At 40.6% G+C, this 12,865-nt stretch overlaps 1 long non-coding RNA gene across 1 annotated transcript; it reads left to right on the top strand.

The window, feature by feature from the left end:
• The first annotated feature begins 2,018 nt into the window (after nt 1–2,018).
• LOC122495101 lies at nt 2,019–12,050 on the top strand. Its single transcript, XR_006300339.1, has 3 exons — nt 2,019–2,461; nt 2,628–2,735; nt 10,828–12,050. It is a non-coding gene; the product is annotated as an uncharacterized LOC122495101 (long non-coding RNA).
• The last annotated feature ends 815 nt before the right edge of the window (nt 12,051–12,865 follow it).

Below are 12,865 nucleotides of genomic sequence, written 5' to 3'. Positions count from 1 at the left end.
AAAAAAAAAATTTTTAATGCTTGTTTATTTTTGAGAGAGAGAGAGAGAGAGGCAGACTGCAAGCAGGGAGAGGGGCAGAGATAGAAGAAGACACAGAATCAGAAGCAGGTTCCAGGCTCTGAGCTGCCAGCACAGAGCCCAACGCAGGGCTTGAACTCACAAACCGCGAGATCATGACCTGAGCCGAAGCCGGACGCTCAACTGACTGACCCACCCAGGTGCCCCTAAACCTTACATTTCTTATTGAATCTATATTATATCTTCAAGTAATAAGCTGAAAATGATTTTTGTAGTCTAGTCTAAAAACAATTTTTAGCATATCAAAAATTAGATGTGATCCAATTGGTCAGTATTCTTCCTTTGTACTTGTTACCATCCCTTCTTATTTTCACACATCATTCCGTGCTTCCAAATTTGATTCTACTATCAAATTGAATTCTTCAATGTACCCATCATTATTTGGAAAAATGGGGAAAACTGCATTCCTAGAATATTATCTATCTACTTAATTTCCCATCTTGCATCTTGTTATTTTCCTATACAGAGTAGCATCTTTGGTCCACCTTTCATATGTGTTGAGACTAAAACTAAATATTTGATATTTTTAGAAACAGTGTATTTGTAGACAAAATACTTGAATAGTTTCTTCAGGGCCAACATTGCAATTGTTGACAGAAATCACAACAATAGATACTGTGAATGAATGAATGAATGAATGAACAAACGAGCACAAAAAAGGAAATTACTATCAATCTGCAACAAGAGGCCAAGGCAACATTTTTGAGTTGTATGCTTCTTTACAAAGTTAGTGAGTTTAAATTCCCCAAATAAGACAACGGTGTTTCACTTTAAGCTGCTAAACTTGTGGTCATTTGGTTTGCAGCAGTGAAGAATGCATTAGTTTGTGATTTTCCCAAATATTGTTCGTGGGATCACCATTTGAAAATCAAGAGAAAGACGCTTCCTGAAAGAAGAACGTACTTCAGCGATCCACGCATTCGACTTTTTGTTTTTGTCACCTTGGTTTCGGTTAACATGGCAAAATCCTAGACACCAAGTGTGCCTTCACAAATGCTTATTGAATCACATAATCCATGGGTAAAGAAAAAAATTTAAATGTTGATATTTCAGCTCTTTGTCTCTCCCCAAGTGGACTTACAAAATTAACTGAATATAAATAGAAGAAAACCCCTCAGACGGCTTAGAGCATCTGCCCCTTTATCAGTTCTTTTGTGCTGACTTTTGTATCTGGTTGTAGCTTCAGGTAAAAAAAGGAAATGTACCCAAGGAAGCATATGTTTTAAATTGCTGTTCAGGTTTTATTTTAAATGTTTTAATAATTATTTTAAGTGTTGAGGCATTTCTGGTACATGTCACTTTAAATACTGAATCCTAATGTCTCTGCATATACATACCGAAACGTATGTGTATTTCATACATATAAATGTAATTTTATGCATGAGGCACGTATAGGTTTATATATATATTTAACATTTATACCTTCAGAATATATTATATAAGATACATATTTAATGTCTATGCCTTCAGAAGCATAAACATTTTATTTCCCCTGATTTTGAAGGCTATGCCTCCCAGAAATCCTCCCTGTGAATACGATGCGTTTTATTCACTTACGACAATGTTGTGACATCAATCATGTCCTGCAGTAGGGGCTGCGGCCATTATGTTGCCCGGTACTTTCCCTGTCATTATTTTTCAAGTCATTTCCAGAGTACTTCATTAAATGTTTTTAATGCCACTATGGGGAATCAGAAAATAAATTAATTCCATTTTCCAGGGCTTTTAAGAAATGTAGCTTTATTTTAGGTTGAAGTTAATTTCGTATTGCTACCTTTGTCAGAGGCATACAAGGTAGTACTTTTTATCTTTTGAAGATAAGGATTTCATTGTTGCAATCTAGGAAAAAATGCCTATACCAGGGAAGTCTCTCTCTCTCTCTCTCTCTCTCTCTCTCTCTCTCTCTTTTAATTTGGCATGGAAGGGAGGAAAACCAACGTTACCATTCCCTCTCCCATATGCTCCAACTTTTATGTCTGTTTTGCCATCTATTCCATTAACCTTATGATTAATGAAAGTCTCCAGAATTTTAAATACCTTGAAAGGGAGCCAACGCCTGGTCTTTGGAGGCTCTGTTGAAAATAAACAACGATAAAAACGGGGAGATGCAGGCTTTTGAAGTCCTTAAAGACACGACCACTGTGATCTTTGTACCACGGTGCAGAAAAGAGGACAGCATTTCACATTTCTGGCATTACTAACGACAACACAGCCACTGAAAGCGAGCATGAATTTCTGGGAGTAGCATTAGGATACAGGGCTCCTGCTGAGCTCACCAGTTCCTTGCTCTGCACAGCTGCCTTCTCAGCTGGGGGTTTTTAAATCAGCACAGTGAGAAAAGATAGCAATGGCCATGATGCATCTTCCTCCCTATGAGAAAAAGGTAATGTTCAATTAACGCTTCAGTCTTCTGTTTTCCAACGGATTTATTTCTGTCTTTTGTTTGTATGTTTTGCTTTGCCTTTTTTTTGTTTTTTTTGGTGGCGGTGGTGGTGTTCCTTTTCATTCCGTGGGATAAAATGCTTAAACTAAACATATCTGGCTTGCAGTTATGGGAGAAGGATTCTGAACTTCTTGTGGCTGTGCTGACATCAGTAAGAGTTGGGGAAAGTATACATTTAAGAAAACGTATACATTCCCACCCACGGGATATTAAGGTATGATCGCGCTCACTTAGCTATGCCTGCATGTAACAGTAAAACCATCACAATGGAAAGAGTTGAGCCTCTTTTACAAGTATTTTCATAAATGCAACATTTGATTTGTTGAGAACACCTACATTACTTTACCTTCTGCCGTATTGTGGAATGGTGCACACCAGGGTGTTTGTTAACGGGAGTCTGCTTTAAGGCTGGTTGGGTTCCTAGCAGCAACAACAACAACAATAACAACAACAACAACAACAGCAACAACAAGGGGTTAATCGCAATAAAGCAACGCTTTCAATTTCCAGCCACAAAGAGGTATATTCTCTTCCTTTATACTTGTTACAGGTTGTGTTTGCAATTGCATAGATAGAAAGTAACCAACACAATTTGGTAGAGTCCCACTCTCTGCAGGGTTATTTTGTTCTATGTTCTTACAGACAAGCCCACAAGGGTTCTGAGTTGTGCTCTTCTTTTCTCTTTGAGAGCAATTTGTTTTTTAAGCCCACGGTGATTAAAAAAAAAAAAAAACAGAGCTATGTGACACGTGTACCTGTGCATGCGTGTGTGAGTGTGTGCTCAACGCTGCCTTGGGTCTTATGAATTTCCGCTCAGATTTATATTAGCCTTCTGGTTAGAAAGATCAACACTGTTGAGCTTGAATGATGTTCTTAAGAATAAAGCCCAGGGGTCAGATGCTCGTTGGAAACATGTCAACTTAGTTTTATTTTAAGGTTTGAACCCAAATATCGATTGCTACCACTTTAGTAATCACTCACTATAAAAGCTGCTCAGCAACTCATTTTATAAACATTTAGTATGTGCCAGGCACTGGGCTTGGCAACAGAGGCAAAAAGATAAGCAGGGGGTTCTCACTCTCAAGACATTTGTAGTCCAATCCTCTGGATCAATGAGCTATTTTCTGAACAAGGATCTAATATTTCATTATATTGCTGTAAATCTCCTGTTGGAAGGGAAGCTTGCAAAATCTACTGAATGCCACTCGGAGTAGAATAGTTGCCTGGTAGGTAAATGGAAGGACTCGTTTTCACCTATGAAAGCAACGGCTGTTTTTTGGCCGACAGTACTGTGCAGGCAGTGTTGGAAACGCTCGGGAGATACAAACAAGACGAGCACAGCCTTTACCACGGAGCTTGCCTTCTAGCAGGGACCACGGATAAAGACGTAGCATAAACTTCCACACTTGTTATCAGAAAAGTGAAAGGGCAAGGGTGACCTAGAGCTTGAATTTACTGACTTCATACCTTAAACATTCATCTGGCCCACTTGTTTTTCATATTGGACTACGATGACCCAAAGGCAAAGACAGAGCTCCTACAAATGTTCACATGTACCTTCATAATATGTGGAAATGGCTTTAAAATCGGACAGCAAATTGTTTCTTACAATATTGTTCTTCTGAATTCTGTGTTAAGAAGGCTATGCAAAAATATTCTTACACTATTCACACAGTATGGTGATTTTTATTATTATTTTTTAATGTTTTTGTTTATTTATTTATTTATTTATTTATTGAGAGACAGAGAGTGAGCAGGGGAGGGGCAGAGAGAGAGGGAGACAGAATCCAAAGCAGGTTCCAGGCTCTGAGCTGTCAGCAGAGCTGGGGCTTGAACTCACAAACCGCGAGACCATGACCTGAGCTGAAGTGGGACACTTAACCGACTGAGCCGCCCAGGCCTCCCGCCCCCTGCCCCCAGGGCAGTGATTTTAAATTTCATGTTTGTAAGTGATTAAGTTTCTTAGCAATAGTTTCTCTGATGTTTACTCTTGACCGACAACTAGCAAAATATACAGATTCTTAATGTCCCCTGAAATTGCGGTATCCTCTCCGTTGGCCTGCTTTGGTAACTAGCGACACGGTTCACTGAGCATGTATCTGGGATCCCACCATGGAAGGCATTTGGAAAACATTTCTATCCTCTCTTTTTCTCAGTTTGGATACCTTCTTTTTCTATTTTAAGATTGTAGTGGTGGGGCCCCTGGGTGGCTCAGTCGGTTTAGCATCTGCCTCGATCTTGGCTCAGGTCATGATCTTATGGTTCAAAAGATTGAACTCTGTGTTGGGCTGTGTGCTGACAGCACAGAGTCTTCTTGGGATCCTCTCTCTCCCTCTCTCTCTGCCTTCTTTCGCCTGTGCATGCGTGCATATGCACACATTCTCTCAAAATAAATAAATAAACTTAAAAGAAAAGATTGCAGTGGGACATGTTTTCCCTACTTTCTTTCTTAATATCTTTCTTGGTATTTATTTTTGTTTCTTTCCTGATTTCTATGTCATCTCTCTCTCTCTCTCTCTTTCTCATCTGTCTATTTATCAATCATCTATCTGTCATCTATCAGTCCAGAAATAAGCATGTAATCTTTTGTAGCTCACCCTGACAAGTTCCAAATCCACTTGTCTGTTGTTAACTCTAACAGTTGGAAAAACCAAGTTCTTACATTCCCAGGCTCCCTTGCCAGGAGAGCGGCCATATTGATTAGTTCTGGGCACTGTGACCTGAGTACGGACTTTCAAAGAGGTCTATGAAATATTTTGTTTACCTCATATAAGGGAAAGACATGCCTGGCATGGCTCCCTCTTCATTCTTTCTGGAAGGCAGAATGGGATGCTGAAAGGATGCGTTGTTATTTTGTGACCAGAGGAGGCAGACGTGAGGGAACACCAGGGGAATTTAGGCATGCTCGTCCTGCCATGCTGAAACAACCATGGCGAAACCAATGCCAGTTGCTTCCCTTGAGACCCTTGTCATGTCAGAAGAATAAACCAATATCTATTAAGTCAACCTAAATGGTGTTTTCTGTTATTTTTAGTAGAAGCATTCTTAACTGAATATCACATGCATAAATAATGTATTAGAGACGTTGAAAGTTGAACATTGTGCTGTAAAATGGAATACTTAACCATAAAGGCAACATGCAATTCTCATCTTCAAGAATTTTATAGTGAACATGTTATGTGGTAAGCAAAAAGGAATCAAAAGACTTTCTGATATCCATCCAAGGTCTGAGACCAATTTGTATAGTCTTTCTTTCCCCCTTGGTGTTCATTTTCTCATATGTAAACCAAGGAATTGCATTACTTCTAAGTTTCATTGGAGGCACAATTACTAACTTTATTAAAATAAAACATGTTTTGGGGCACCTGGGTGTCTCAGTCAGTTAGGCGTCCGACTTCGGCTCGGGTCACGATCTCACAGTTTGTGAGTTCAAGCCCTCACAGCTCAGAGCCTGGAGCCAGCTTCAGATTCTCTCTCTCTCTCTCTCTCTCTCTCTCTCTGCCCCCCACCCCTACTCATGCTCTGTCTCTCTCTGTCTTAAAAATAAATAAAAAATTAAAATAAAACATGTTTTGAATCGATGGATTTATAACACTACCTGTTGAATGATATTTTCTCTTTTTTATTTTTTTATTAAAAATTTTTTTTAACGTTTTACTTATTTTTGAGACAGGGAGAGACAGAGCATGAACAGGGGAGGGTCAGAGAGAGGGAGACACAAAATCCGAAACAGGCTCCAGGCTCTGAGCTGTCAGCACAGAGCCCGACGTGGGGCTCGAACTCACGGACCGCAAGATCATGGCCTGAGCCGAAGTCAGCCTCTTAACCGACTGAGCCACCCAGGCGCCCCTTGAATGATATTTTCAAATTGGTATTTTCCTGGGATACTGTGGACATGAAAGGAGATATACTTTTACTGTTCATACTTAGCATTCTGTACATTTTACGCAGAAAAATGCAGGCTCTGAGTCTGAACCTTTTGCTATGCCATTATCCAGTCTACAAATCTACTTTATTTAGTTACTTACCTACTGAAATTAGCACAAAAATATTTGGAAGCATCTTTCGGGAAGAATTATTTCTTGCACGATTCTATACAACCTCATTGATTTCCCCCCTTTTGTGAGTACACAATCCAGGCAAAATAATTCCACTAATATGAAGGTATGTCTGACACACTGCTTTTCTAGAATTCTCATGGCATGATTATGCAATTGTATGAAACAAGCATTAGAAAGTTTCATTGATTGCAAGAAAAATGTTTCCAAATTGCTTTCGGGAGGCCTAAAGCATGACAAATAAAATGTTACCATACCATTTAAAAGAATATATGAGCAATGTGAATTAAAGGTGGGTTGATCTTAAACAACACTAATTTCAAGGTCTATTTCAGTTTTCCATTTCATCTTACGATAATATGGGGTTATGAGAGCTGATCGACCATCAGTTGCTCTCAGCAAGATTGTTTTGGCCACAATACGTTGACATTTAACTCTGATTTATAATTTGGTAGGTATTAGAAGCTGAGGTGTACAAAGAAGCTGCTATTAGAAACAGGAAAGAGGTACAACAGAGACCACACAGAAAGCAGAGAACTGATAACAAGCAAAAGGTTTTAAATATAGAAAAGAAAGAAAGAAAGAAAGAAAGAGAAAAATGTGTTTGTATTTGTGTGTGTGTGTGTGTGTGTGTGTGTGCGCGCACATAGGCAGGCATATGGAATAATTAGGGAGGGAGAATGAAAATGCATCAGTATAGAGGCTGTGTTCTTTTCATGAGCCGAGGAAACCATTGCCAGATAATTATCACCACCTCTTGTTTTCCAGAGTAATATGCAGCCCATGAACTGGAGAGCCCATCTCATACTTAAAAATGTGGGGTTCTCGGTTTCTTTGAAGCCACATAGCATCTCTGGGTGGTAGTTGAGTATCAAACAAACAGAGATGCCTTTTCTCACAGGCTGGAAGCAGTCATCTCTGTTGCCAAGGAAACATCCTCAGGCGGCAAGGGTCACCTTTGGCGACAATTGGAAGACTTCAAAAGCAGATCAATAACAGAGAAACGCCAAGACCTGAACTTCCTCTCTAATGTTGTCTCTTATTTTAAATGTCATTTTCAACCAACACTTGCTTATGTGATTACCATGTACCGAGAAGTCGGAAGGCAACACTGAATGCGTAATAAGTCCAGCCCAGTATTTCTGAGCTGTGCTCTTGGAAGCCTGGGGTCTGGGTAGAGATGTTTTCAGAGCGGGCGGGGGAGGGAGGGGGAGGAACCCACAGGACCAGCAGCCTATGTGATGAACTGACTTTCAAGTTGAAAGACAGGAGCTGCAAGTTACACTTTATTTGAAGCAAAGGCTCAGCTCAGTGACAAAACAGATTTGAGATTTTTTACTCAGATTCTTACTGAGATTCTTTACTCAGACAAGCACCCTGGATTACACTTTGTCTAAATTGGTGACATTTTAATTTTAGTTTCTGAAAATATTTTGTCACGTATTTGGCTTGCGCAGTTTTTGTGTCAATAATTTACAATCTCAATTATTCATTCATTCATCCGTTTGTTCTTTTACCAAATATTTATGATTTTACACTAAGGGCCAGGGGCTACTCTGGAGATGAGAACTGAGTAGAACACAGTCCCTACGTTGAAGGCTTGGGGGATTCAATCGGGTGAAGAAGGCAGACGTAGCAACAATGGGATCCCTTGCAGAGGGAACAGAGGGGGACCCTTGTGATTTCTCCCGGGAACATGAGGAAAAGCTTTTAAAATAAAATGCTTTATTTTTGCCTTGGAGGATGGATAAACGTTGAGCTGGGAGCCCAGCGCTAGAAGGACATTCTAAGACAGAGACAACAGCAAACGCAGAGGGCAGAGATGTGAGGAGTTCTGTCCATCTGCCGTCAACAGAAGTTCAAAGAGGAAAATGGGCCGGATCACAAAAAAATCCTTATATGATATACAAAAAAAAAGTTTATGCCTTAACGTTAGTTTTCCAGATTTTTTCCTTTCTAACTTTAGGTACAGCTACTGGGATTGCTTAACCCTATCATAAATGGAGCTTTAAGTAGCTTGGTATGATTTTCTGGAAGGCTTCAGGCATTGGAAACGTCCGTGACTGTTTGTTATCTAAAGCAAGAATTGTGAAATCTAGGGATAAACTCTGTTGCTATTGGAGCTCACACTAATATTAGATTTATTAAAATACAAATCATGGAGTTTTAATTTTTTTTTTTCTCAACGTTTATTTATTTTTGGGACAGAGAGAGACAGAGCATGAACGGGGGAGGGGCAGAGAGAGAGGGAGACACAGAGTCGGAAACAGGCTCCAGGCTCCGAGCCATCAGCCCAGAGCCCGACGGGGGGCTCGAACTCCCGGACCGCGAGATCGTGACCTGGCTGAAGTCGGACGCTCAACCGACTGCGCCACCCAGGCGCCCCCAAATCATGGAGTTTTATAATAGGAGTTAGGATGCCCTCCACTTTCAAAGTGACTGGTAGAATTAAGCTGTAGCAGTAGCAGTCATTTCTTAAAATCGCATATCTTTCTTCTTGTCACAAGATTCGAAAGTGACAAACGCAGAGGGCTCTTTTGCCTACGAACGTGTCATGTTTCCCACTGAAATGGACCTCATTAAGTCTTCCTTTATGAGGGACAAGAACGAAACTTTGTGTATGAGAAAATTTGGAGGGTGGGTATGCTTGAGAGCTAAAGCTTTTTGGCATCATTTAGGTTAGCCACCTGTTCTAGCCTGCATTTGCTGAATAAATTAGATGCTCTGGGGAGAGAGTATGCAGCTGATTGGACCGCCTTGTTACCAAGGCAACCATTTTTCTCTCTGCTCCATGACTCTGAAAGGGTTCATAACCCATTACTGCTCCTCTGAGCAGGAACAAGAGAACATTTCTTTTTTTTCTTCTCTTGCCTTTCTACCTTTCTTCCATTTCATTTATAAATTTCGGGTCAAGATGTTGGGATTAGTGGAATCGAACAGATACTCTTGCTGTATTGTTTCTTCCGACACCACATTTTCCAGATGTTTGAACACCTTAGGTCCCAACGTAAAGGCGCAGAGATAACAGCTAAAAGGAGGGCAGCTAATGCTAAGCAGTTTCAAACAAATTGAAAATAATATTTTCAGTCTCTAGAGGAGCTTGTCTAAGGTGATATATGTGAAAACAAACTCCGAATTTAGTCCAAAGGACGGTGGATGAAAGGCTATTTCCCCCAAATTATTCCAGCTCTTATTTCCATCAGGGTTTTCTTACTTCTTACTTTGCAGAGGTGATGAGACATGAAAGAGTGATAATGCAGCAAGGTTTTATCAGACTCATCAAACCATAAATTCCAGGAACTCAGTGATCATTTTCTCAATGCCAAAGGGCTGAGAGGACTGTTGCGGGGGGGGGGGGGGGGGGGGGGGGGGGGGGGGGGGAGGGGTGTGGATGGCTGACCCCGAACCATGGCAACGCCCTCAGAAATGAACACAGGGTTTCACCCACATGTCACATGTTGACCTCAGCATATTGGTTTTCTTCTATTTTGTAATTCATATTTGTCTTTCCTCTCCAACTCTGTGTGCTGTGTCTTTATATTCTAAACCTTCATGCATTAAAAAACAAAACAAAAACAGTAGGGATCCCCAAATAGGTAAATTCCTCCAGCATTTACCTTGTACTAGGAATGCCACATCTTATCCCATGTGCCCCATTCCTTATGTCAACTCATTGAGGCAGAAGTGATTGATCCTGTCCCACGACAGAGGGGACTGCGTCTCGAGTGGATTACGTAGCCTGCCCAAGGTAGCAGAGTTGGCCTTCATTTGGATTCTAGCTCGTGCAAAGCCATGCTTTTCCCTATGCTATCGTGTCTCCAAAGTTCTGCAGTAATACTAATGTCCTTTCTGAACATTGAAGTCCTGAGGAGAAGAAACAAATGGAATATTAAAACATTTAAATTAAGCCTCTTCCAAGGCTTCGTGTTCTCTTATTTCGAAATTTTTCACGAGTAGAATGCAACTCTGGGCTTTGCCTCATTCACTAAGTGCTAAAGCTTTTGTACGTATTTAGGAAGCGGGAAGGCTTTATCACACAGAGCAATTCCTTTGACATTTCTTTTTATTATCTTTCTATAAATATGAGAGACACTGATAAACAAGGAACGTTACATGCTTATCTTGTTTCTATCTAATTTGTTGTTCTTTTCAGTGAGGATCATCTCTGCGAGAAGTTAGGCTCATATTTTGATCATGGACAAGCCTTAATGCAATTCGATTTACTCTACTTTTTTTCCTTTTCTACAGATTTTGATTCTGCATTCTGAGATTTCAAAGCTGGAGTTGATATTTTCAAATAAACAGTTCTTTAAGAGACACAGGAACATCTTACGTTAGGACCACGCCACAAAGGGGCTGTTTTTAAAAAGGTATATATAGTTCCCAGTGTTCGGTCAAGCAGGGCAACTATTTTACTAGGTGTGAAGGCAAAGGTGTCCTTTGTTAAGCAAATTGTGACCAGTCCCTGCTATGGTAAAAGATTAACAAACACTTCATTAGCTGATCATAAACAAGCGGGAAGCATCAGGGAACTTGCCACAAGAAGAAAACACATGCTTTAATTTGTTACAGGCAAGGTGGATTTTTTTCCCCCTCCTCTTGCTCCTATTTCTGGCATCAATATAATTTAAAAGTTTCTCTGAAGAACAAGGCAATTATTTACAATCTGAAAATGAATGTGATACAAAGGCAGTCTATTTGCACTTTTAGAAAAACCTTTATTTAAATGCATTGCTTCTGCTATTCTCTTGCACAGTTTCCTAGATTAGATTAAAATGCTATTCTGCGCTCCAAATAGTATGTTAATGTCCCAGTTCATTCAACAGGCTTTTAGCAACCACTTAGGTTCTCCCCTGTGGCAGGTACTCCGTCAAGTGCTGGGGACCAGAGAGGAACCTGCAGTCTCTCTCTTCTGTGAATTAAGCTTTGTGTGGCAAGGGACATCTCCAAGGCAGTATAGTGAATGCTGTCATAGAGTAATGAACTTGTGGGTTGGCGGGACAAAGAGATCGTTCCAATACTTTCTCACTCTTCATCCTGAATCAGCCTCGGTGTCTTGTATGCTGACCCCTGCCCTTATCTTATTCTTTCTTTCCTGTTTTCACCCCAGTCTTTGGATGTCACAGAGCGTCGCTTCTTGGTTATAACCTTGGTTTATCTCAGTTCTGATTTTCCTCTCCGCCTGCGCTGAGCAAGTCAATTTGAACATGGGTCTTCTGGAATGATTTTAGTTGCTACGATGGTATGGCTACTTCTCTCCGTAGGATAACCCTGCCACAATTCTTCCAACATTGCACTTTACTTACCTTCTGGAAAGCAGACTTCAAGACTGTTGACCTGTCCGTTGGCCCCAAGGGATAGGGTGTGTAGGAAACATTTCTTCCTGAAGGATCCTCTCAAGGGGAGTGCTTGGACAATAGCTTCACCGAAGGCACACCTTGTTCTTAATTAAATGCTACTCGTCACTGGTATCTGCCCCTCTCTGTTGAGTGTTTTTGTAATACAGGAATCAAGTTGCATGATGCCAGCCAGAGGCCATAACTTAACCAACCAGGAGAGCGGTCAGCTTATAGTCACCCAAGTCAGCAGGCACTTTCCACGAACCCTGGAACTACTAGCCAATGCCTATTTTCTGAACCTTATTTCTTCTTTCTTTGAACTATCCTGACCACAAATTAACCTCTTCTATTTGCATCTTTTCTTTCCCCTTCCTTATGGGCAATATCACTTTGCTATTGGCTTCCTTAATTACACTGATCTTGTTCTTTCTTGAAAAGAATTCTTGTTCCCCACCTGCTTATGTCATTTCAAGCTTCCCAAATAATAACTCCCTTGATACAGAATGGTGCCTGTGTAGAGCGCTCATGGTTAACTTTCTAGGGGCTCCACGGGCCCCTGACAAGTTCAATCGTGAAAGTAGATGGCATAAAAGATGTATGGAAGCATTGGAAGTCCAATACTTTTAGGGGACATTAAGGGCACGACGTTTATTTGTGGAAAGAAGGGTAGGTGAGTCTGAAAAGGTAAGAAAAGGTCATGACAAAGTGAAGTTAACAAGGAGCCCATGAAGAATTTAAATAGGTGAATGACATGATTCGATATGTATCTCTGGAGAAAGCCTATTTTCTCAGAAGGGTTGGAGGCCATTTAAGGGTTCTTAGAACAAATAAGTATAAAGAAAGTCTCCACCAAGGCAGTGGCAGTGGAGGTGGAAAGCAGAGAACAAATGGGTGAGATATTTAGGAGGTAGAATTTATAGGACTTTGTGAAATAGTAAGGGAGAAAA

The sequence above is a fragment of the Prionailurus bengalensis genome, chromosome A1 (assembly GCF_016509475.1).
Source record: "Prionailurus bengalensis isolate Pbe53 chromosome A1, Fcat_Pben_1.1_paternal_pri, whole genome shotgun sequence".
NCBI classification, from domain to species: domain Eukaryota; kingdom Metazoa; phylum Chordata; class Mammalia; order Carnivora; family Felidae; genus Prionailurus; species Prionailurus bengalensis.
The sequence above is the reverse complement of the archived record's forward strand: the minus strand, read 5'-3'. Positions and strand labels throughout refer to the sequence as shown.